The 27,309-nt window shown below is 41.8% G+C and overlaps 1 pseudogene; it reads left to right on the top strand.

The window, feature by feature from the left end:
- Window positions 1-12,499: 12,499 nt before the first annotated feature.
- LOC123483119 lies at window positions 12,500-27,084 on the top strand (annotated as a pseudogene).
- Window positions 27,085-27,309: the final 225 nt, after the last annotated feature.

Raw genomic sequence — 27,309 nt, 5'->3', positions numbered from 1 at the left:
GACTAATTGTATGGCCCTGAACATTGGGCTTTCCATTTGTTAACAGTACTGACTGCTCAATAGATTTTGACTGGTTGCAGGTTCATATCAACAAAGAACAAGAATTACAGTATCACAGAGACAAAGGACCAGTTTGTGAGATGCAGGGTACAGTACTGTAAAAATAGGGGTACAAGGAGGAGGAAGAACAAAAAACTAAATTGCAAAGAGCAAAGCAGAGTAGTAATTTCTGATCAATTTTGAGCTATTTTGATAGAACATGTTTCCGTTCATCAAAAGACAATGACGGAAAAAATTGGCATTTGTTTTGAGATTAAAAAATGTACTTCTCCCTGAGAACTGTATGTTTTGAACAATGTGTTTTCAATTTTTCGGTGTATTGTTTACTGACTGCTTGAGAGTGTTTATCATTTTGATCACTTTGTTTATGATTTGAGAGCAGTGTTTGATTTTGAACACAGGTAAAAACTGGTTTTGAGGGCGAATGTTTCATTTTGCGAGAGGAGTCAGAGGTTTTGTAAATAGTGCTTGAAGATGAGGTTTTGCGTTTAATGTTTTCAGGAAATGGAGCAAGGTTTCAGAAATTGTGTTTTAGCAATTGAGAACAACTGTAATGCCAAACACCACAGACTACAATTAACCATAAAAATATGACCATTTACGTCACATTAAATTCATCTCTTTTTCATATATCACTTCTAAACTGACAAATAAACATCAAATATACCTTTTACAAATACATCAGCATGTTTAATACATTAGTTTCAAGCAATAGAGCATATGCTTTGAATACTGGTCTGTAGGGTAAATATGCAATTTTGGCCAAATTCTCATATCACTTTGCTCAATTTGTCACATCTAAGGCTTTTGTATGGCTGTTGAAATGTGCAGAACAGTAATCAGCTATGCCTGCCCCATATGTACGGCCCTCTTTGAGTTGTTGCTGGTGCTGCTTTACTTTCTTGACTGTGTCATGTGACCTGCTCCTCCCCTTGTCACACTCCATTGAAGCAGCATCAGCTCTCACAACTCCTCTCTGATTGCTTCCAGTGTCACCAAAGTGCTGCCAATACACAATTAGTCCATCCCATTTGATATAGCAGTGGCTCCCTCATTGAAGGGCTACTGCCATACTGGCAATGAGGCTTTCTCCAAGAAGACAGTTTTGGGGCGTCGCACCATATTAGAGTTCAGACGTTCATTTGCATTCTGGGTTCCTCCGTGGCTACATTCTTTGAGGACGTGATCATTTGACATCCTGTGATACTACAGGTACCATTTTCTGTGCATCCTCTCAATTAAAGAATGTATGGCCTCCATGTTTTTTGTGACTGGGTGGATCTTCACCATTTTCTAGGGGCTGGCTGGTACCAGCACCAAGAACACACCTATCCCGTAGTTGGAAGTGAATCCTCTCTCTGTGCCAAGAGCCATCAAAGGATCCATGAATGTCTATGATGGCATCCTCATCCCTCCTCCAGCAACTCTGCTATGTCTGGGTCTATATCTGCGTATTCTAATTAGCTTTCAGCACTCCCCATTGGCTGTTGCCCTCTCTGAATCCCTCTCTGCTACTAAAGTGGGGGAAAAGAGTACTTATTATGATGTCTGTCGACATTACAGTCATAACTGCAGGACTAAATATCAGCATGTTACCCTATGTACATATTAGCATATCAGCATGTTACACTATGTACATATTAGCATATCAGCATGTTACCCCTATGTACATATTTGCATATCAGCATGTTACCCTATGTACATATTAGCATATCAGCATGTTACCCTATGTACATATTAGCATATCAGCATGTTACCCTATGTATATATTAGCATATCAGCATGTTACCCTATGTACATATTAGCATATCAGCATGCATTTACTTTATGTAAAGCTAATTTCTCAGTAATCACAGTTGGCTACCTAAATATATTTATCCACGGCAAGTCACCGACAATAATGGGCTACTCTCCCTTTTATTGACCTGTCACTCTCCTGTCATGTCTCTGATATGAGCTGAGACTCAAGGAAGGGGAATCCCTAGGACTTTGTTTATTTTCTTTAGAGCTACATAACCAAGTCCAAGTTCGTGCTAGAAGAACCATCCTCACATTTATATAAAATGCCACATCTCCCACTGGAGCCCTCCTGCAGTCCTGGAGGAAGTGGAAACACTCCTCCTAAATGCATCACGATCACCTTCTCAGGGTGCACATTCTATCATGACAGAATTACAGAATCCCTGGTTGGTGGGGGTCTATGGTGATTTTCAGTCCCGTGTTTAGACACTTAGGCAAATCAAATCATGACAAGTTGGTTTCTTTGTGACATGTGGAATAAAAGCCACTGTGGCTGTCTGTCTGTCTGGTTGATCGCTGCTAGGCTGTCATCTTCATCTCAACTAATGTCGTCTCGACACGCTGCTGCCTTCCCTCCTTTTCCTCCTCTACCTGTACTGCCACTGCCTGGATCGGCTGATCAGGCTCATGTTTTCTTTCATTCACTGCTTTTCTCGCATTGGCTAACTGAGATCGCCTATTTTTATTTCACATACTGTAGGTATATTCTTCGAGATTTTTCATTTTGTCTCTCTTTACGTGGATTCGCGCCTCGCGGGAGATATTTTCAAACGAAGAAGCGCTGTGCGGCACGCGTGAGGCCTTTTAACCAATCAGGTTGCGGAAAGTGCCGTGAATGTCAGTAACCAATCGGATGTCAGTAAATGCCTCCTCTTTCAGCACAAAGGATATAGCCATGGACTGTAACGCATCTGCAGCTGTTGATATATATGATTCACAAGCTGTTAGATTCCTTCAACATTTAGAGTTTAATAGCTGTTGAAGTTCGAAACATGCACAAAAACATTTATGCAGTTGTAGTTAACGGACGTAAAATGATACAAATAAAGTATTTATATACATTATTGCCGATGTAATTGTACATTTTAAGAAAGTATGGAAGTTATAGTTCCAAAATATCCCCAAAATCGGAACATTGACAGATGGAAGCAAAATCACAATTTTTGCCTGTGGTGCTCTGGCCTTAATATTTTACAATTGGTTTCGATTTATAATGTCCGATTATCAAATGGGCAGAACAGGTCAGGGGAACAGCTCGACTAGTGAATATAGGCTGCTTTCCTGCCTGTTCGTTTTTAGTTTTTCAATCATATGCTGTGTATACTCCAAAAATCCACCACTGTTTGAGGAGCATGCAGCCTCTCGCTGCCCGACAGGTGATATTCCGCCCAAACTCTGTATGCCATGGGCTCTCCAACCCTGTTCCTGCAGCTACCCAGTGCTTCATTTGGGAAACCAGGTGGAATCTGTTTTGGATCATCAATAGTAACATGTTTTCACAAGGAAACATATTTCACTAAAAATGTTGACAGCCCTTCTCTGCGTGTGCTCGAAAATGAATGAAGGATAGAGGGGAGGAGATGGAAACGCATGGTGGTGAGATATTCTGTAGCTAAAAGTAATATGTCATCCTATTAATTATGAACATATTTTATTTTCTTCCTATTACTAGACTATATTAAAATCTAATTCTGTAAACCGGAAGGCTAACTCTGTAAGCTGCCCTGCACAATCAATGAACCAACAGCATGGCCTAGGCCTATACGTTCTCTCCCAGACTCATGGATAGGAAGTGTGGAGTGTAACATAAGGTAACCAGTCCATCCAGAATGTATAATAATACAGTCATCACTCAAAGGACATTACTAGAATGTGTTTAATTGTGGAGTCAAGGCTAGACCAATTATGTACCGAAGACATCTTAAATCCTTTTTCTGTTTTTAATGTTTTTCTGCCGTGTGTAATATGCAGTAGGCTATCTATTGTATAATGGTTCAATCATTATTTTATCATTCGTTTTTTTCGGGTTTGGGCTCATATATAGCCTATGTGTATACATAATATACCACATCCACAACAACCATGTTTTTCACTCAGTTTCAACCTGTTGAACTTTTCTCTAATGGATCAATCACAGTGATGTGAGTTTTAAAAGCACGATCTGTTTTGATAATAGGATTTGATGATGATTTTGGTTTGTTTTTTGTGTGTGAGAGAGAGAGAGAGAGAGAGAGAGAGAGAGAGAGAGAGAGAGAGAGAGAGAGAGAGAGAGAGAGAGAGAGAGAGAGAGAGAGAGAGAGAGAGAGAGAGAGAGAGAGTTGGTGTACTGTGGGATTCATTAATCATTTTGGCTCATTGGACAGGTCAGAGTCTATTGAAGTTGTTTGAGTGGTTTTTGACAATACACTGTAGATGTATGTGTTCTAGAGTAGAGAGTATTCCAGAGTAGAGTGTGTTCCAGAGTAGAGAGTATTCCAGAGTAGAGAGTGTTCCATGGTAGAGAGTGTTCCAGAGTAGAGAGTGTTCCAGAGTAGAGAGTGTTCCAGAGTAGAGAGTGTTCCAGGGTAGAGAGTGTTCCAGAATAGAGAGTGTTCCAGAGTAGAGAGTGTTCCATGGTAGAGAGTGTTCCAGAGTAGAGAGTGTTCCATGGTAGAGAGTGTTCCAGAGTAGAGAGTGTTCCAGGGTAGAGAGTGTTCCAGAGTAGAGAGTGTTCCAGAGTAGAGAGTGTTCCAGGGTAGAGAGTGTTCCATGGTAGAGAGTGTTCCAGAGTAGAGAGTGTTCCATGGTAGAGAGTGTTCCAGAGTAGAGAGTGTTCCAGGGTAGAGCGTGTTCCAGAATAGAGAGTGTTCCAGAGTAGAGAGTGTTCCAGGGTAGACAGTGTTCCAGAGTAGAGAGTGTTCCAGAGTAGAGAGTGTTCCAGAGTAGAGAGTTTTCCAGAGTAGAGAGTGTTCCAGAGTAGAGAGTGTTCCAGAGTAGAGAGTGTTCCAGAGTAGAGTGTGTTCCAGAGTAGAGAGTGTTCCAGAGTAGAGAGTGTTCCAGAGTAGAGAGTGTTCCAGAGTAGAGAGTGTTCCAGAGTAGAGAGTGTTTCAGGGTAGAGAGTGTTCCAGAGTAGAGAGTGTTCCAGAGTAGAGAGTGTTCCAGAGTAGAGAGTGTTCCAGAGTAGAGAGTGTTCCAGAATAGAGAGTATTCCAGAGTAGAGAGTGTTCCAGGGTAGACAGTGTTCCAGAGTAGAGAGTGTTCCAGAGTAGAGAGTGTTCCAGAGTAGAGAGTGTTTCTGAGTAGAGAGTGTTCAAGAGTAGAGAGTGTCTCCAGGGTAGAGAATGTTCCAGAATAGAGAGTGTCTCCAGAGTAGAGAGTGTTCCAGGGGTAGACAGTGTTCCAGAGTAGAGAGTGTTCCAGAGTAGAGAGTGTTCCAGAGTAGAGAGTGTTCCAGAATAGAGAGTGTTCCAGAGTAGAGAGTGTTCCAGGGTAGACAGTGTTCCAGAGTAGAGAGTGTTCCAGAGTAGAGAGTGTTCTAGAGTAGAGAGTGTTCCAGGGTAGAGAGTGTTCCATGGTAGAGAGTGTTCCAGAGTAGAGAGTGTTCCATGGTAGAGAGTGTTCCAGAGTAGAGAGTGTTCCAGGGTAGAGCGTGTTCCAGAATAGAGAGTGTTCCAGAGTAGAGAGTGTTCCAGGGTAGACAGTGTTCCAGAGTAGAGAGTGTTCCAGAGTAGAGAGTGTCTCCAGAGTAGAGAGGTTCCAGAGTAGAGAGTTTTCCAGAGTAGAGAGTGTTCCAGAGTAGAGAGTGTTCCAGAGTAGAGAGTGTTCCAGAGTAGAGTGTGTTTCCCAGAGTAGAGAGTGTTCCAGAGTAGAGAGTGTTCCAGAGTAGAGAGTGTTCCAGAGTAGAGAGTGTTTCCAGAGTAGAGAGTGTTCCAGAGTAGAGATGTTCCAGAGTAGAGAGTGTTCCAGGGTAGGTGTCTCCAGAGTAGAGAGTGTTCCAGAGTAGAGAGTGTTCCAGAGTAGAGTGTTCCAGAGTAGACTGTGTCTCCAGAGTAGAGAGTGTTCCAGAGTAGAGAGTGTTCCAGGGGTAGAGAAGTGTTCGAGGGTAGAGAGTGTTCCAGAGTAGAGAGTGTTCCAGGGTAGAGAGTGTTCCAGAGTAGAGAGTGTTCCAGAGTAGAGGGTGTTCCAGGGTAGAGAGTGTTCCAGAGTAGAGAGTGTTCCAGAGTAGAGAGTGTTCCAGAGTAGAGAGTGTTCCAGAGTAGAGAGTGTTCCAGAGTAGAGAGGTGTTCCAGGGTAGAGAGTGTTCCAGAGTAGAGAGTGTTCCAGAGTAGAGAGTGTTCCAGAGTAGAGAGTGTTCCAGAGTAGAGAGTGTTCCAGGGTAGAGAGTGTTCCAGAATAGAGAGTATTCCAGAGTAGAGAGTGTTCCAGGGTAGACAGTGTTCCAGAGTAGAGAGTGTTCCAGAGTAGAGAGTGTTCCAGAGTAGAGAGTGTTCCAGAGTAGAGAGTGTTCAAGAGTAGAGAGTGTTCCAGGGTAGAGAATGTTCCAGAATAGAGAGTGTTCCAGAGTAGAGAGTGTTCCAGGGTAGACAGTGTTCCAGAGTAGAGAGTGTTCCAGAGTAGAGAGTGTTCCAGAGTAGAGAGTGTTCCAGAATAGAGAGTGTTCCAGAGTAGAGAGTGTTCCAGGGTAGACAGTGTTCCAGAGTAGAGAGTGTTCCAGAGTAGAGAGTGTTCCAGAGTAGAGAGTGTTCTAGGGTAGAGTGTTCCAGAGTAGAGAGTGTTCCAGAGTAGAGAGTGTTCCAGAGTAGAGAGTGTTCCAGAGTAGAGAGTGTTTCAGGGTAGAGAGTGTTCCAGAATAGAGAGTATTCCAGAGTAGAGAGTGTTCCAGGGTAGACAGTGTTCCAGAGTAGAGAGTGTTCCAGAGTAGAGAGTGTTCCAGAGTAGAGAGTGTTCCAGGGTAGATAGTGTTCCGGAATAGAGAGTGTTCCAGAGTAGAGAGTGTTCCAGGGTAGACAGTGTTCCAGAGTAGAGAGTGTTCCAGAGTAGAGAGTGTTCCAGAGTAGAGAGTGTTCCAGAATAGAGAGTGTTCCAGAGTAGAGAGTGTTCCAGAGTAGAGACCCACAGAAGCAACTGTGATTGAGTACTGACAGTGTCTGCTGTGGCAGGTGGGAAGGTGCAAGTTACCTGAGAAATATCTCTCAATGTTCTAATCTCTCCATGTTCATCTCAAAGTGCACCAAATTCATGCATTTATCTGTTGAAATGCCCTGAACCCCCATACTGGCTTTGTCTTCAAATCCCTAGAAAAGCCCCTGGACAGGCCTCACTCAGTCACAGCTACAACCACCACCACCGACTACCACTACTGTTACCTCTGGGAGAGAGGAACTTCTACCCCTGGAGAGAGAGGAGTTGCCTACCCCTGGGGAGAGAGGAGTTGCTACCCCCTGGGGAGAGAGGAGATGCTACCCCTGGGGGAGAGAGGAGTTGCTACCCCTGGGGAGAGAGGAGGCTGCACCCCTGGGGAGAGAGGAGTTGCTACCCCTGGGGGAGAGAGGAGTTGCTACTCCTGGGGACAGAGGAGCTGCTACCCTGGGGAGAGAGGAGTTGCTACCCTGGGGAGAGAGAGGAGCTGCACCCTGGGGAGAGAGGAGCTGCTACCCCTGGGGAGAGAGGAGTTGCTACCTGGGGAGAGAGGAGCTGTTACCCCTGGGGAGAGAGGAGTTGCCACCCCGGGGAGAGAGGAGCTGCTACCCTGGGGAGAGAGGAGGAGCTGCTACCCCTGGGGAGAGAGGAGCTGCTACCCTGGGGAGAGAGGAGCTGCTACCCTGGGGAGAGAGGAGCTGATACCCTGGGGAGAGAGGAGCTGTAAACCAGGAGAGATGCGACCCTGCTCGGGAAGAGCTTAACGATTGGTGATTGTTGGGGCACGTTTGGCAGGAGCTTCAGTGACGAAAACTGCTGAACATGCTGATGTTTCACAAAATGCCATGGCCGTCTCAGTCACCAGGTCTCAACCAAATTAAAGACAACCATCAACAAAACACAAAATTATGGAATTTATTTTGGAATAATGATTAAACATCCCTCCAATAGAGTTTCAGACACTTGTAGAATGTATGCCAAGGCACATTGTAAGAGCTATAAGAGACAGGGAGTGGGAGAGACAACAGGTAGAACCTGATATGGAAATGAGCAGAACAAACTAAAGGAACTTTCCACCACCGAATGATCATTCCAGACTCTACTTCTATTGAGAGACACATAAAAGGTAAGACGACGATTGTTATGATATTAATATAGTTGATGATATTGTTATGTGTATTCATATAGTTGATGATATTGTTATGTGTATTATAATAGTTGATGATATTGTTATGTGTATTAATATAGTTGATGATATTGTTATGTGTAATAATATAGTTGATGATATTGTTATGTGTATTCATATAGTTGATGATATTGTTATGTGTAATAATATAGTTGATGATATTGTTATGTGTATTAATATAGTTGATGATATTGTTATGTGTATTAATATAGTTGATGATATTGTTATGTGTATTAATATAGTTGATGATATTGTTATGTGTATTAATATAGTTGATGATATTGTTATGTGTATTCATATAGTTGATGATATTGTTATGTGTATTAATATAGTTGATGATATTGTTATGTGTATCAATATAGTTGATGATATTGTTATGTGTATTAATATAGTTGATGATATTGTTATGTGTATTCATATAGTTGATGATATGTTTTGTGGACAGTGTTATAATAGGCCTACTCTCCTAAAATGTTTTGGATATAAATTAGATGCGTGGGGTGAATTTCGTTCTGTTTCCATCTGTGTGCCCCAGGGTGATCGCTCCTACACTATCTAGAATCTAAAAGGGTTCTTTGGCTGTCCCCATAGGAGAACCCTTTGTAGAACCATTTTGGTACTAGGTAGCACCCCTTTCCACAGAGGGTTCTACATGGAAGCCAGAAGGGTTTTACCTGGAACCCAAAAGCATTCTCCTGTGGGGACAGCCAGAGGACCCTTTTGGAACTCTTTTTCTAAGAGTGTACTGTATCATAGGTCTATAGACTTGTCTTCTCAAAACAGGCTTAAAACACAACAAGCAACAACATTTTCTCTTTCTAATCTACTGTTAACTCTTTTCACTCAGGAAGGTATGTTGTGTGAAAGAGAGACAAATAAATACTGTGGAAAGACTAACAACAACTTACAGTTCCTCAAAACAGGTTGTGTGTGTTCATTAGTGCCCACCATAGCAAAACGTTTGGCAACAGAAACCGTTTAGGTCACGTTGTACAGCATTTGGAGTAAACTGTTTATGCAACATTTTAAAACTGTTGGCTGCTGAGTAAACTAATGAATACGACCCAGGCTGTAGCCTACAACTCGGCTGTTGATGTCTGCCTCATGCTGAAACTTGAACTTAGCCTGAGGGGTGGACTATGATGCAAGCTAGATATACTGGTTAAAACCGATTTGTAGGTGATCAATCCTGCTACTGATAACCTATGTGAACTGATCTGAACAGGTTTAGGCTGGTCTTCTAGGATATGTAGGCTATAGCTGAGGTATAGACCTCCATCTGCATATCACTAACAAACCACTATTATATATTATAACCTAGCCTACTTTACATAATATAAATCTCCTACTTGTTGCAAAAAACCTTTCTGTACGGATCTGATCCCCCTCAGATCAACCATGTCCATTTTAGCCCTTCTGTCTACATTCTCAGATACGTTTAGAAAATAACAGATTGAAAGAAATAGTCTACTTTTAATAAATACACATTAGCCTGAGAGAGTGGAAGGGCTGAGAGGAATGTGGCCTTGTGTTGCTGCACTGTCTATAACTACCTTAACAAACAGTAACAGGAAGATGAGGTGAAAAATATCAGTCACGACTACATGTTGTTACAGGCTTTGATATTTCCATTTATATTTTGAGGTTGGACGTTAGCACGTTAGCCGCACCTCTTGGCGCCACCTCAATAGACAGTATGCTTATGCCTGTGCTGGCTTGTCATCTCTTTAGTCAGAAGGGTTCCATCTGTTATGTGATATTTAAGAGCAGCTGGCCCAGTGTTCTGGTTGGCCTTAGAGATGTTAGAAGACTGGCACCTCTTTGTAGCTCTGCTTCTTTAAGTTGATGAACAAAGTCTTTCTGTCTTGTATCTCCCAGGGTTTGGTCTGGTTTGGTTTGGTTTGGTCTGGTTTGGTCTGGTTTGGTCTGGTTTGGTCTGGTTTGGTTTGGTCTGGTTTGGTCTGGTTTGGTTTGGTCTGGTTTGGTTTGGTTTGGTGTGGTCTGGTCTGGTCTGGTCTGGTTTGTTTGGTCTGGTTTGGTCTGGTTTGGTTTGGTTTGGTTTGGTCTGGTTTGGTCTGGTTTGCTCTGGTCTGGTTTGCTCCACTTGTTTTTTTACTCCATATTGTAAGTTGGAGGGTTTTTATTTCAGATGTCCTCGTCTGGAGCCACTCCAATAGGCACTCATGGTGGGAGTCTTTTAGGTACCACTTTCTTGTTGCTAGTCAACATTCAGTGAACACTAGGGATTGGACGATTAAAACCGGAGGTCTGATGCGCCGTTGCAGTTTTCAAAGCACTACTGATTCGACACAACGTATCAATGCTTGTATCAAAGTAACAATACTACGTGATGATGACTGTCGAAGCTTCGGACATCACACTACCATCTGACAGGTGTCAGAAGAGCACTGACCTCTGCTGGAAGCTTTGTGTTTTTATCTATACTGAACAAAAATACACTGCTCAAAAAAAGAAAGGTAACACTTAAACAACACAATGTAACTCCAAGTCAATCACACTTCTGTGAAATCAAACTGTCCACTTAGGAAGCAACACTGATTGACAATACATTTCACATGCTGTTGTGCAATTGGAATAGACAACAGGTGGAAATTATAGGCAATTAGCAAGACACCCCCAATAAAGGACTGGTTTTGCAGGTGGCGATCACAGACCACTTCTCAGTTCCTATGCTTCCTGGCTGATGTTTTGGTCACTTTTGAATGCTGGCGGTGCTTTCACTCTAGTGGTAGCATGAGACGGAGTCTACAACCCACACAAGTGGCTCAGGTAGTGCAGCTCATCCAGGATGGCACATCAATGCGAGCTGTGGCAAGAAGGTTTGCTGTGTCTGTCAGCGTAGTGTCCAGAGCATGGAGGCGCTACCAGGAGACAGGCCAGTACATCAGGAGACGTGGAGGAGGCCGTAGGAGGGCAACAACCCAGCAGCAGGACTGCTTCCTCTGCCTTTGTGCAAGGAGGAGCAGGAGGAGCACTGCCAGAGCCCTGCAAAATGACCTCCAGCAGGAGGTGTCTCCTCAAACGGTCAGAAACAGACTCCATGAGGGTGGTATGAGGGCCCGACGTCCACAGGTGGGGGTTGTGCTTACAGCCCAACACCGTGCAGGACGTTTGGCATTTGCCAGAGAACACCAAGATTGGCCAATTCGCCACTGGCGCCCTGTGCTCTTCACATATGGAAGCAGGTTCACACTGAGCACATGTGACAGACGTGACAGAGTCTGGAGACGCTGTGGAGAACGTTCTGCTGCCTGCAACATCCTCCAGCATGACCGGTTTGACGGTAGGTCAGTCATGGTGTGGGGTGGCATTTCTTTGGGGGGCCTGACTGCCATTAGGTACCGATATGAGATCCTCAGACCCCTTGTGAGACCATATGCTAGTGCGGTTGGCCCTGGGTTCCTCCTAATGCAAGACAATGCTAGACCTCATGTGGCTGGAGTATGTCAGCAGTTCCTGCAAGAGGAAGGCATTGATGCTATGGACTGGCCCGCCCGTTCCCCAGACCTGAATCCAATTGAGCACATCTGGGACATCATGTCTCGCTCCATCCACCAACGCCACGTTGCACCAAAGACTGTCCAGGAGTTGGCGTGAGCATGCCCTCATCAGGAGCATGCCCAGGCGTTGTAGGGAGGTCATACTGGCACATGGAGGCCACACACACTACTGAGCCTCATTTTGACTTGTTTTAAGGACATTACATCAAAGTTGGATCAGCCTGTAGTGTGGTTTTCCACTTTAATTTGAAACCAAATCCAGACCTCCATGGGTTGATAAATTTGATTTCCATTGATATTTTTTGTGTGATTTTGTTGTCAGCACATTCAACTATGTAAAGAAAAAAGTATTTAATAAGATTATTTAATTATTTCAGATCTAGGATGTGTTTTTTTAGTGTTCCCTTTATTTTTTAGAGCAGTGTATAAACGCAACATGTAAAGTGTTGGTACCATGTTTCATGAGCTGAAATAAAATATCCCAGAAATGTTCCATATGCACAAAAAGCATATTTCTCTCCGATTTTGTGCACACATTTGTTAACATCCCTGTTAGTGAGCATTTCTCCGTTGCCAAGATAATCCATCCACCAGACAGGGGTGGAATATCAAGAAGCTGATTAAACAGCATGATCATTACACAGGTACACCTTGTGCTGGGGACAATAAAAGGCCACTCGAAAACTTGCAGTTTTGTCACAAAACACAATGCCACAGATGTCTCAGGTTTTGAGGGAGCGTGCCATTGGCATGCTGACAGCAGGAATGTCCACCAGAGCTGTTGCCAGATAATTACATTGGTGTCAGAAGTAGAATGGCGGCTGTGAGGTCATCAGAATGCACGGCCCGGACGTGTGAGTAGTCGACTTCCTGGTCGGAGGGGGCAGTGTGAGCCACATTCCAATTCCCACCATGTGGGTTAACCCTATTGGTGCGATGCGTAGGTTGTTTGCCTTTTACACGTGCAACCTGGGTTCGCTTCCCTGCTCTGCTGTTTGCTACATTGGTGTCAGAAGTAGTATGGTGTCTGTGAGGCCATCAGAATGCACGGCCCGGATGTGTGAGGGGTCTGAGTAGTGGAATCACAGGACTTGCTTTTATAGGGGGCAGTGTGAGCCAGGTTACAATTATGTTTAACCCTATTGCTGCGATGCTTAGGGTGTTTGCCTTTTTCGCCAGCGACCTGGGTTCACTGCCCTGCCCCACTGTTTGATACAATATTAATATCACAGACTACCCGACGTCCGTTGAACAAAGAGACACAACAATATGAGTGAAAGGATTTGAGGATAATATCAGTTAGTGTTTATTTAGAGTTGTCTTCTGGGTTCAGCCTTCTAGCTTCCTTTATCAATTGAGTGAAATATAACAAATGACATGGTCTCAAAGTTTGGAGATAACCAGTCCCAGTTTAAATCGCCCATGATTTCCATTTCATTATTTCTCCAGAGCAGCAAGGGAATCTAGAGACTCAACTTTTGCAGAATCAGAATCACCTTTATTCGCCAAGTACATTTGCACATACATATGTAGGATCTTAATTTTAGCCAGTTTGCTACAGCAGGAAAATATTCCTGCAGCAACAGGACATGTGAATTATTATGTGAATTATAATTAATGTACATTTTTGTAGCGGTTGATACATTTTTATTTACCTTTAGTCTCTATGGGCCAGATGACCAGTTGGTGAGGGTCACAGCATGGGGAAAGAAACTGTTCAGATGGGGGTCTATAGTTGCAACGTTATTGCCAATAACTCAAACTGCCTTGGTTTAGATAAAAACATAATCTCTGTACAGATGTAGGATCTTAATTTGATCACCCTGTTGCAGTAGAACTAAAACTTGTAGTGTATTTGAGTGTATTTAAGCTTTAAAAAAGGTTTCTGAAGATGATGAATTCCACTTTTCTATAAAAAAAATTGTTCATTAATTATAATCCACATAATAATTCAAATGTCCTGTTGCTGCAGGATTATTTTCCTGCTGTAGCAAACTGGCTAAAATTAAGATCCTACATCTGTAGCAATACACCTCTCTTTGATGTACATGGCTATATCAGGATTGACTTTTGACCATTTGACATCTTTTATTTACTGTTGTTTAGGCTGGTTGAATGAGTTGCCTATAAAAGCTACTTCATCTGCAAGAGAACAGGCGGCTGCACCAGCGACTGTAAGAAGTTATGTGATTTCCTCATATGAACGTGAAAGTAAGTGTGTAGCCTACGCAGTTACACAATGGCTGTTGAAACTGTGGCACATATTTCTCTGTAACATTAGAAGTCGGATGAATGTGTTGATATATAGGAAAGACGGGCAGACTCTCGTAGGTCTAGGCTAAACTACAAAATATTATAAGGTTAGGTCGATGTCAGACATTCAATAGTCAGTGTAGGTTTGAGCTATGATCACTTATCATGTTGACAAACCTGATGGTCTCCGTTTGAAATGGTGTGTAAAATACCATGCCTAGGCTACAAGCTCTGTCCTGCTACTGTTAGGTCTATAACGTTATGGGAACTGATCTGAACAGGTTTAGGCTGGTCATCTAGGATATGTAGGCTATAGCTGAGGTATAGACCTCCATCTGTATCAGGACTAGGCTCCTGCTACTGTTACTGTTATAACGTTATGGGAACTGATCTGAACAGGTTTAGGCTGGTCATCTAGGCTATAGCTGAGGTCAGTGGTGATTTTAGCATGTCAATCTTGGTGGGGCAAAACATAAATAAAGGGGGATGCATGCCAGCAAAGCCACTCCACAACACAACACTAAACAATACATTCATTGCACTATAACGGTGACAAACGGTGCCCACAAACTGTTAGGGCCTCACATAAAGCAGAGTCCCAACAGCAGAGTCCCAACAGCAGAGTCCCAACAGCAGAGTCCCAACAGCAGAGTCCCAACAGCAGAGTCCCAACAGCAGAGTCCCAACAGCAGAGTCCCGACAGCAGAGTCCCAACAGCAGAGTCCCAACAGCAGAGTCCCAACAGCAGAGTCCCAACAGCAGAGTCCCAACAGCAGAGTCCCAACAGCAGAGTCCAAACAGCAGAGTCCCAACAGCAGAGTCCCAACAGCAGAGTCCCAACAGCAGAGTCCCAACAGCAGAGTCCCGACAGCAGAGTCCCAACAGCAGAGTCCCGACAGCAGTCCTATCATTTCTCTTCATTATTTCTCTTCATTATTTATCTTCATATGACAAGGATTCAAAAGGATTTGCCTGTAGATTGTCGACTTGATTCATGATGATGACTGCTGGCTAAGATTTTGAAAGTATGATGTTGACCTGATCAGTTCAATCAAAGCTACTGTAGATATTTTTTTTTTTTTGTATTTTTTTTTTTTGGGCATTTAGCAGACGCTCTTATCCAGAGCGACTTACAGATATAATGTGATTTGACGTCATTTTATCTGTTGGCCAATGAACTTCTTGGATGGGCACTTCTAATGTAACTCTGTGGCAGCACCGAAGACGTAGTGTCCCCATGAGTGACAGAACACTGAGCCAATCACGGCGCAGCGCTCAGTATTTTCTTCTGGCTGCCCCACCACCACAGAAAGCACTGAGCTAGGCTGAAACACCTGCATTTTGGAGCTGACTTACTCAAGAAAACAAAAAAGAGACCATGTTTGTATGCTGCTTTATTAACTCAATGATATATATATTCTACAATGTAGAAAATAGTAAAAATAAAGACAAACCCTTGAATGAGTATGTGTTCTAAAACTTTTGACCGGTAGTGTATATATATTTTTTTACATTGTTAGCAAACTGATATGTGACATGTATTAATGCCACATTAACATGCAAAACAGGAAAGGCCACCTGCCCTGAATGACAGGTCGCCACTTGCTGAGGTATAGACCTTGATCTGCTTTACACAACAACAAAAAAACTGTTATACATTATAACCTAGCCTACTTTAAATAATATAAAATCTCTTAATTGTTGCAAAAAACCTTTCTGTATAGATCACTGATCCCCCCCAGATCAATCAAGCCTGTTTTAGCCCTTCTGTCTACATTCTCAGATAGTTTAGAAAAGAACAGATTCAAAAATAATAAATGGCCGACTTTTAATGAATACAAATAAGTGTGTGACATGGCCATGGTGAAGAGATGTCACAACTACATATTCATGTGATTGCATTAAATCACCTGACTGTTTCGATATGTCTGTTAGTAAATGTTTTGTAAGAGATAATTAATAAATGATAACAATTCACATTCAAGAATTACTGTGTTAACTACAACCAACATGTTGGATCTCTGTTTAGGGGTCAGTGGTCTAAAATGAGTCTCTCTGGGGAGAGAGAGGAGGGGGGCCCTGCCTCTAAAATGAGTCTCTCTGGGGAGAGAGAGGAGGGGGGTCCTGCCACTAAAATGAGTCTCTCTGGGGAGAGAGAGGAGGGGGGCCCTGCCTCTAAAATGAGTCTCTCTGGGGAACATGACACCAAAGCTAAGAGGTGAGATGACAATTTTGTTTAAGAATTATTAAGAGTTTATTTCCTAAATGCTATTTCCACAATTTTTCACATGTGTTTTTTAATCAGAAATGGTTGCTTATACCTTCAATATTACTGTTCTCAGATGTTTAATTAATAGATTTTAGATGTATATCATTATTATTATTATTATTATTGCAAAACGCTATATATCCTTTGTTTAGCTGAAATTGAATGTTCGTATCCTGTATATTTGACTGTATTATCTGGTTGTCTCACCTAGCTATCTTAAGATGAATGCACTTACTGTAAATCGCTCTGGGTAAGAGCATCTGCTAAACAGGTGGGGCTCTGCCCTGAATGACAGGTCACCACTGCTCCAAAGCAATTACATGTGGCACAGGAACCACTGACTCGCTGCATGTTTCTATTATCAAGACACCTGCTGGTACCTCTTAACTGGTTAGGACAGCTCATGAGGTGTCCTAAATATCTGCCAACTAGGTGGGACACTTATGAATAAAGAGGCTTCATGCATAGCTTTAATTTATACCCATAAGAGTAGGACTAAAATGGCTTTATTCTCAGCACTTATACGACACACATTTTCTACTCTGAGACGCTTTTTGGATACGTGCCCAGATCTCAAAATCTTGTTTTAAAAAACGATTTTTGTTTTGTTTTACATAATAAAAAAAGAATATTACTAATATACCCGACTGTAAAGACTGCTTTTAGTTTACTGTGTGGCTCTGCTCATGTCCGCGTTCTGAAACTGTCCGCGTCCCCGTACAGAACTGTCCGCGTCCACGTACGGTTTGGCGCCAAGCATATTGTCCAGTTACGCGCAGAGTGGATTGAGGTGATCTTGGGGAACAACGACGGAGTTCGTTACAGTGTTGAGACACCGAAGTTTATTGTTCAATTTGCTTTTTGGTCAGTGACAGTATGAGTGTAGCCAGATCCTTTTCACACGCTATCCTTGTTTCATTTTGTGGTTCACCGGATTCGTCATCATCCTCGAGACGAGGGACAGACGAACGACCTGGTAGTTAGCCAAGCTAGTCGGTACAGCTCGGTAAGCTAATTAGCTACTCTACCAGCAGCATCCTAGTTATCCTAGCTACCACTACATCATCACCGGCTGCCTGCATTTCTTGTGGACCGATGGAGCTCCCTGGTTGTTTCTTCCACCTGTTAAATACCGTGGAAGGCTTCTCCCTCTCTCGTTGACGGATGCTGGCCTACGCTCCCTCTGTCCGGTTCTCCTCTCTTCACTAGATGGACGGTAACTTTAGTGTTTAACCCCTCTGTGTCCAAGGACTGAACTTTTGAATATTAATTTCGGGGCGCATCAAGTGACATTTTTTACAACGTTTATTTCTGATAAAATTAGTTCATTGCATCCGCCATGGAGCCCAGTTCCATAATATTACCTTCTGTCCCTGGTTATGAAGTAATCGCGAAAAAACAGGCCTTATGTTTGGTCATTTTTCACCCCACCAGCTCCTATTAGTTCTATTGAGCTCCGTGACACCGACTCGCCTTCAGAACGTTCTATTCCCAGCCCATTGTTCTGCGTCACAATGCCAGTTTCACTATTGTTATCAATGAGACCTGCCTGCGTTAACCCAGTAGGTTTACCTCAGGTAACTTATTATTAACAAGGTTACGGCTACTTGGTGAGCGTTAACCCTGTAGGTTTACCTCAGGTAACTTATTATTAACAAGGTTACGGCTACTTGGTGAGCGTTAACCCTGTAGGTTTACCCTCAGGTAACTTATTATTAACAAGGTTACGGCTACTTGGTGAGCGTTAACCCTGTAGGTTTACCTCAGGTAACTTATTATTAACAAGGTTACGGCTACTTGGTGAGCGTTAACCCTGTAGGTTTACCTCAGGTAACTTATTATTAACAAGGTTACGGCTACTTGGTGAGCGTTAACCCTGTAGGTTTACCTCAGGTAACTTATTATTAACAAGGTTACGGCTACTTGATGAGCGTTAACCCTGTAGGTTTACCTCAGGTAACTTATTATTAACAAGGTTACGGCTACTTGATGAGCGCGCACACTGTTCACCTGAGTACACGTTGTTGTGAGCCACAGTCGAAGACGAGATGGCTGGCACATAGCCATCAAACATTAAACATTTTCTGGTCAGAAAAAAGTGTACGATCTAAACAAAACGCATGTAACTGTCCTCTTTTTCAAGATTATTATATTACTTCACAGTAATCTGTTAAATGCTTTTTCAGTCATTCCTCTTGCGTTATCAGTGTGGAAAGGGACAGTAAAAAGCGTGTGCAGGAGTTTTCCTGTGAGGGGGAGTGGTGGTGTATCCAGGGAGAAAACTAAACTGAGCTTCTGAAATGTCATTCATGGTCTTATGCTGCCATCTATTGGAATTATTTAGCAACTGCAGTAGTACTGAATAAAGTATATCCTTACTAAAGTAGTAATTTCTTAGAATTTCAAAATATGACATTTTCTATTTCATTGTACCACTTACAACCATAAAATAACAATTTATAGCATAACAAACAATGAAACTGACATAAACAACATACATTTAGTTAATTATAAAACTTTTTGTTTAAACTATTTATTTAGATGGATGACATTATCTGCCAAAGTAACACCACTGTAGATAAAGAAGAGCTCTCCAGTAGGTGTACCAAAACATTCAAAGGCCATTTTCTCAAAAGTGAGGTTACAAGTTTATCATCTTTCAAAGCAGAATTACTTTCCCATTGTTCCTCAACTGTAGTGTATGATATTCCTTTTTCTAGCTGAGTCTCTACTTTTATCCAATGTAAAAAAAACACAATTTCAAATTTTGCTACATAAGACCGAATCGAGCCGGTCGGCCACGTTTGACTGTGTAAAACCTAGCAGTACTACTTATTTCTCTGAGAGTGAGGAAGATATATATTATTACTGTGTAAAACCTAGCAGTACTACTTATTTCTCTGAGAGTGAGGAAAATATATATTATTACTGTGTAAAACCTAGCAGTACTACTTATTTCTCTGAGAGTGAGGAAGATATATATTATTACTGTGTAAAACCTAGCAGTACTACTTATTTCTCAGAGAGTGAGCCAGATATATATATTATTACTGTGTAAAACCTAGCAGTACTACTTATTTCTCTGAGAGTTGGCAGATATATATTATTACTGTGTAAAACCTAGCAGTACTACTTATTTCTCTGAGAGTGAGGCAGATATATATAGCATTTTGCAAAAAAACATGATTATTTGTCTCTCTGAAATGAAACCATAAAGTGATAGATTTTAAACAAATACATGTCTGTCATTGAACAACCCCATGCCATGATTAGATAGTGAAAAATCACACCAATCTCTTTCATAATGTATTCAAACAATAAAAGCTAATTTACCAACATTTCTGAAAATGGATATATAGCGTTTTGGAATGAAACTCTTCTTATGTTTCCCCATCTGAACTCAGAGCAGATGAGAGATGTAATGTTTGTCTCTGTTGTGTTGAAGTCCAATCAAGCAGGAGAGACCAGCCTCCCCTGTACCCAGCTGTGTGTCCATGAAGAGTGACCAGTCTATGCATCGTCCTATAATGTTTAGAGAGGGAGACTTTTCTAGTGAACAAAGGTACGAAGAACTCATGGGTCATGGTCAGTGAGTTAAACAACACTGTCTCTAGTCATTTCTCATCTCCCATTTTCCCATTTCTTTTTGTTGTTTTCATAATCCATAGGCTAATCTTTTTTTCTATTTTCATAGTCCTGAAACAATATCAAACCAACACTACATTCCCTCCCTGTGTGTGTGTGTGTGTGTGTGTGTGTGTGTGTGTGTGTGTGTGTGTGTGTGTGTGTGAGTGTGTGTGCACTCCCTGGATGAGGAAATGTAATCTCATTTGTTGTCCACAGAAACCAACAGGAGAGATCAGAGTCAGAGATTCTCAGTGGTCAGTCTTCCCAGAGTCATCAAACAGACCTGGCCTCCATATTCAGTGTATGTGGTCCTGTTATGTACATTTGTTTTTGTTTACCACAAGTAAAGTTGATCTGTCAATCATTCATTAATGTGTTAATGAGAAAGCATTTAGTCTCTTGCTTAACTGATTTGCTTGATTTATTCCAGTTGCTTGAAGAGAATATTATGACATTTGTGAAGAACGAGCTGAAGATGTTCAAGAGGATTCTTAGTCCAGAACTCCCAGAAGGCTTTGAGCATCAGAAGCAGGACAAGGAAGTGGTGGATGCTGAAGATGAGAAGCAGGAGAGCAGTGCCAGAGAGGGGGCTCTGAAGATCACACTGCACGTCCTGAGGAAAATGAACCAGAAGGAGCTTGCTGACACACTGGAGAAAAGTAAGAGCTGTCTGCCTCATGTTGAATGCTGTTTTAGAACATTTAAAAGCTGTAGCCAAAGTACAGCTAAAGTAGCTGTGTAACTCAATGATATTGTAGCAGCCTTAACACAAAACTTAGTGACCTCATCAAGTAGCTGTGATGGGTGAGTTGAATTCATTTAGACAGAGAATAGGAGAGACAGAGGAGAGACAACATTAATAATACCATCAATGAGAGAGAGAGAGAGAGAGAATACCAATAATTATATAATCAGTCACACCAGTGTGTAATGCATTATGAAAACATTTACAGATTTATACAGAAAGTTAAGAGAATAAATTATTATAATTTAAACTTTATAACACAGTTTTACAAAACTGTAGGCATTAAATCAGACGTAATATTAATATCCTCTGTGTTATTTCTAGATTCAGATGAGCGTGCTGTGATTCTTCAACGTGAACTCAAATCTAATCTAAAGAAGTTTCAATGTGTATTTGAGGGGATCGCTGAACAAGGAAACCCAACACTTCTCAATAAGATCTACACAGAGCTCTACATCACAGAGGGTGAAACAGGAGAGGTCAATAATGAACATGAGCTGAGACAGATTGAGACAACAACCAGGAAACAAGCAAGACCAGAGACTGCAATCAAATGTAACGACATCTTCAAACCCTTAACTGGACAAGACAAACTTATCAGAACTGTGCTGACAAAGGGAGTCGCTGGCATTGGAAAAACAGTCTCTGTGCAGAAGTTCATTCTGGACTGGGCTGAAGGAAAAGCAAATCAGGATGTCCAATTTGTATTTTCATTCCCTTTTCGGGAGCTGAATTTGATGAACAGGGAAAAACACACTTTGATTGAACTTCTCAGTCACTTCTCAAAGGAAAACACAGAATCAAAAATCTCCAACTACGACAAGTACAAAGTTCTGTGCATCTTTGATGGTCTGGATGAGTGCCGACTGCCCCTAGACTTCCAGAAGAACAAGATCTGTTGTGACGTCACAAAGTCAACCTCAGTGGATGTTCTGCTGACAAATCTCATCAAGGGAAATCTGCTTCCCCTCTGCTCTCCTCTGGATAACTACCCGACCTGCAGCAGCCAATAAGATCCCTTCAGGGTGTGTTGACCAGGTGACAGAGGTACGAGGGTTCAATGACCCACAGAAGGAGGAGTACTTCAGGAAGAGATTCAGTGATGAGGACCTGGCCAGCAGAATCATCTCACACATAAAGACATCAAGGAGCCTCCACATCATGTGCCACATTCCAGTCTTCTGTTGGATTTCTGCAATAGTCCTTGAACACATGCTGAAACACAAGAGAGAAGAGATGCCCACGACTCTGACTGAGATGTACTCACACCTTGTGGAGTTTCATACCAAACAGAAGAATGAAAAGTATCTTGGGAAAGAAGAGACAGGTCCACACTGGAATAAAGAGAGCATTCTGTCACTGGGAAAACTGGCTTTTCAACAGCTTGTGAAGGGCAATCTGATTTTCTATGAAGAAGACCTGAAAGATGCTGGCATTGATGTCAATGAAGCCTCAGTGTACTCAGGATTGTGCACACAGCTCTTTACAGAGGAATGTGGGCTGTACCAGGACAAGGTGTACTGCTTCGTGCATCTGAGCATTCAGGAGTTTCTGGCTGCTGTATATGTGTTCCTCTCATTCATCAACAACAATGAGAATCTAATGGGCAAACCTCAGTCAACCAGGAACTTTTTTGCACTGTTCAGAGACAAGCCTGAAGTTACTTTCTACAAGAGTGCTGTGGATAAAGCCTTACAAAGTGAGACAGGAAACCTGGACCTGTTCCTCCGCTTCCTTCTGGGCCTCTCACTGGAGTCCAATCAGAAGCACTTACGAGGTCTACTGACAACAACAAGAAGCAGCTCACAGAGCCATGAAGAAACAGTCAAGTACATCAAGGAGAAGATCAGGGAGAATCCCTCTCCAGAGAGGTGCATCAATCTGTTCCACTGTCTGAATGAACTGAATGACCATTCTCTAGTGGATGAGATCCAAAGATACCTGAGATCAGGACGTCTCTCAGAAGACAAACTGTCACCTTCACAGTGGTCAGCTCTGGTCTTTGTGTTGCTGACTTCAGAAAAGGAGCTGGATGTGTTTGACCTGAAGAAATACTCCAGATCAGAGGAAGGTCTTCTGAGGCTGCTGCCAGTGGTCAAAGCCTCCAGAGCTGCTCTGTGAGTACATAAAATGTCATTTAAGTACTAATCATCAGGAAGAAATATTCAGTTTAGAGAAATATATGTATTATTGAAAAACATATTGAATCAATGCATTGATGTTCACATTAGTATAACAATATGACCATACAATTCTAGGAGACAGAAGATGAATCTATATGTTGTTTAAGAGAATAAACAAAATGCATCTGCCATTGTCCTTCTACACTACTGGTGTTAAATTAACAGTGTGTTTGTGAAATCATGATGATCTCTCTGTCAGGCTGTCAGGCTGTGGAGTCACAGAGAAAGGCTGTGCTTCTCTGGTCTCAGCTCTGAAGTCAAACCCCTCACACCTGAGAGAGCTGGATCTGAGTAACAATGACCTGAAGGATTCAGGAGTGAAGCTGCTCTCTGCTGGACTGGGGAATCCCCACTGTAAACTGGAGACTCTGAGGTCAGTATTCCTGTAGTTGGTCAACAAGTGATAACTGTTCACCAGATCCACATGTGTTTACCAGGCACACATAGTCCACACCATATGTGTTTGGACAGTGAAGCTTACAGTTTTACATTTGGTTCTATGCTCCAGCATTTTGGATTTCAGATATAATGTTTCATATTAGGCAACAGTATATATTGTCACCGTTTATTTGAGGGTATTTTCATACATATATGTGTTACTGTTTAGAAATGAAAGCACTTTATGTGTCTAGTTCTCCCATTTGAAAAAGTCGTAATAATTTGGACATATTCACTTATATTGTATTAAAGTAGTCATAAGTTTAGTATTTGGTCCCATATTCCTTACCTGCAGTGATTACATCAAGCTTGTGATTCTACAAACTTGTTGAATGCATTTGCAGTTTGTCTTGGTTGTGTTTTGGATTATGTTTTCCCCAATAGAAACTGAATGGTGAATAATGTCCTGTAATTTTGGAGTCACTTCACTTGTATTGTCAGTAAGAATAGAAGATGTTTCTGAACACTTCTACATTCATGTGGATGCTACTATGATTATGAATAATCATGAATGAATGGTGAATGATGATGAATGAGAAAGTTACAGAGGCACAAGGATCATACCCCCTCTGTTATTGGTAATGGTGAGAGGCAGGGACGGCCTGTTCAATAGGGCGATATGGGCGACGCACTGCCAAACGGGAAAAGGAAGGGATTTTTTTTCTAATCAATTATATCACGGCAACAGTAGTTATCAGTGTTGTAATCTATACGTCTGATCTGCCACAGTGCCACACTGCCACTAAATGTCGAATCAGGCTAAAGTCGTGCTTCAAATGGCTTCACCCCCTTTTGGGGCGATTTCAGTCAGATTGAAAATCGCCCAGAACTTCTGTCATAGACTCCCATGTAAATCTATTTTTTTCAAATTCCCGAGCCTTCAATACAATCTCAATGGTGTCTGTGGGCTTGCACTTACGCGCTACGTCATACGTTACGTAACCATGAACGTAACTGAGAAAATAGTGGATTGTTTGAAAGAAGTTCCTTTTTGTCGGCGAACAAATGAAGATAAATTGGCAACGAAACAATTAGGACCTCCCAGACCAAATTTAATAATTCAACAGGTTTCTACTAAAGGCGGAAAGTCCTACACCCGAGGATTTTCCAAAAATTGGTACGAACGAAAAAAGACATTGCCACTCACTCAACTGGATGACGAGGGATACAGGCTAGCTGTCCGCCGCCACAACGATGAGGTTAGTGTTGATAATCACAAGTTTACTGGATGTGGATATGGTGTAATAAAGGCAGTTTATTCAGAGGTAAATATATCTGGAATCGCGTTCACGGACCCGTTCGTCAAACTCTTAGGGAGCTATAAATTAAGCCCCATTACTTACCATATCAGATAAGAGAAATTGCTGCAGCTACATATATTTTTACATCCTGGCCCTACATAGTTCACTATTTGCATCACTTACCAAAATATTACATGTGGTCATATATGCTTGGAAAGTGGAGATGCCATAGAACGTCAAAAAAGTAAACATTGCTGGAGACACATTGCCGTTTTGGAGAAGACATCGCGTTTGCTAGCGAAGAGATTTGTTGTGGCAAATGTACTTGGGCTGGGAATTACCAGGAACCTCACGATAAGATATATGCATCAGCATTGCGAGTCTCATGATTCTATACGTATTGCGATTCGATACTGTGATTTTATTGCGCACCATATGTCTGTTGCAGAGGGATCAGAAAGCCATGAGAACGAGTTTTGATCAGTCATGGAAATAAAAGTGCTGAAAACAAATTGGCTCCCAATGTGAAAAGATTGAGAACAAGCTATGAAGGAACAATAATGGTGTTTTGGTGCAGGTACAGCCAACTAGCGCTAAAATATTGCGATATTGTCAATACAGTATATCGTAAAGTATCACTATGTAACTCGATTTCTTTCACCCCAATCCCTCAAATTAACGGTAAATAACTGAATTGTTTGCCCCACATTTAGCTAAGATGATTAGCTAGCCAGCTAAAATGTTTTAGTTAGTTGCAGTCGCATCTACAATAGTTTACTGTCAATAACATGTCTCCAAAATGACGTGGGTGTCTCCAATTGTGTTGACATTTTACAATTGCAATGCGCATCCATGAGTATCCACTTTCTGTAGCTCAGCTGGTAGAGCATGGTGCTTGTAACGCCAAGGTAGTGGGTTCGATCCCGGGACCACCCATACACAAAAATGTATGCACGCATGACTGTAAGTCGCTTTGGATAAAAGCGTCTGCTAAATGGCATATTATTATTATTATTATTATTATTATTATTATTATCTGAAGAGAGCCCCGAAACATTGTGTGCAGACATTTTATGCAATAAATGAAGTAGGTTCAATCTAGTAGTTCTGATCTTCTGATTGGTCCTGATGAGTTGGGCGAGGTCCCCTGCAGGCTACTGTCACTGTTGCATTGGCTCTGAGTCGGGTTCTCTGTCTTCAAATGTTCAGCCTAAGAGAGGGGATTTTTGTGTGTGTGTGTGTGTGTGTGTGTGTGTTTAACAGTGATGATGTGTGTGTGTGTGTGTGTGTGTTTAACAGTGATGATGTGTGTGTTTGTGTGTTTGTGTGTGTGTGTGTCCTCAGAGCAAGAACTCGTGAGTTGGAAGAACTGAGAGGCCTATGGCGTGGGTGTTGTCCTTGGCCACCTGCTGACAAGGCTGACAAGATAGGACCCTTTTGTCCATTGTTATTGGATAGGAACAGAACTTATAACCAGCTCCTGACCTAAATAGATCTTAGCACAACATTTGACTCAACATATCATATTCCATATTCACTATAACAAATATATTTACTACGACATTAGCAAGAACCGCCACATCCTCAGCCGGCTAATCCAGTGTGTGAAGTTTTTGCGGAGTGTTTGAGTTAGCTTTGCGAGGCAAAGATGAAACTGAGGGCTCCACCAACCCTGGTAAGCCAACACTTTTGAGATCAGTCAATAAATGCTTCTGGTATTGACTTATATGCTGCCCCTGTCTTCATGTTGTTGCTGGACATATCTTTTTTTAAATGTGTGTAGGTCACCTAAATCATCAGAAAAATTGCCCCTCCTGAGAATTTTTTCAGGAGCCGCCACTGGTGAGAGGTTAGCATGTTTTGTTGTAGCCTCTGTAACTTTCTCACTCATTATTATTCATGATTCATTCATTATTTCTTTCTCAATCATGGCTTGATGTAGTCATTGCGTTCAAAGAATATGGGACCAAATACTAAAATTCTGACTACTTTAATACACTATAAGTGAATTGGTCAGAATACTTATGACTTCTTCAAATGGGGTACTAGATACATAAAGTGCTTTCATTTCTAAACGGTGAAACAGATATGTATTAAAATACCCTCAAATAAAAGGTGACATTGTATACTGTCACCTCATATGAAACATTTGATCTCAAATCCAAAATGCTGGATTATATAGCCAAATTTAAAATGTTATCTTCACTGTCAAAATAGAGATGGTGTGGACTGTATACTCAATACAATCTAAATCTGATACCTCACTGTCTGTCTTTTGACTGATACTGCTTTTTAAACTGGTCTGGTTAGTCTACTCAAATATTTGTACTTTTATATTTTTCTCTCTACAAGCAATACTTTGATAATTTGTAATTTCTAATAATTATACATTAATTTATGAATAGATATGGCAGGTTTCAGGACACTGATATATCTGAAAATGTTGAAAAAATATACTGCCACTATTTTCACCACCAAAGAATAGCAGTGTGATTTTAATATGATTTGATTCTTTGCAGGCTGTCAGGCTGTCTAGTCACAGAGGAAGGCTGTGCTTCTCTGGTCTCAGCTCTGAGTTCAAACCCCTCACACCTGAGAGAGCTGGATCTGAGTAACAATGACCTGAAGGATTCAGGAGTGAAGCTGCTCTCTGCTGTCCTGGGCAATCCCCACTGTAAACTGGAGACTCTGAGGTCAGTATTCCTGTAGTTGGTCAACAAGTGATAACTGTTCTCCAGATCCACATGTGTTTACCAGGCACACATAGTCCACACCATATGTGTTTGGACAGTGAAGCTTACAGTTTTACATTTGGTGCTATGCTCCAGCATTTTGGATTTGAGGTAGAATGTTTCATATAAGGTGACA

Source organism: Coregonus clupeaformis, unplaced genomic scaffold (assembly GCF_020615455.1).
Source record: "Coregonus clupeaformis isolate EN_2021a unplaced genomic scaffold, ASM2061545v1 scaf0031, whole genome shotgun sequence".
Taxonomy (NCBI): domain Eukaryota; kingdom Metazoa; phylum Chordata; class Actinopteri; order Salmoniformes; family Salmonidae; genus Coregonus; species Coregonus clupeaformis.
This window is presented reverse-complemented; position numbering and strand designations above follow the sequence as displayed.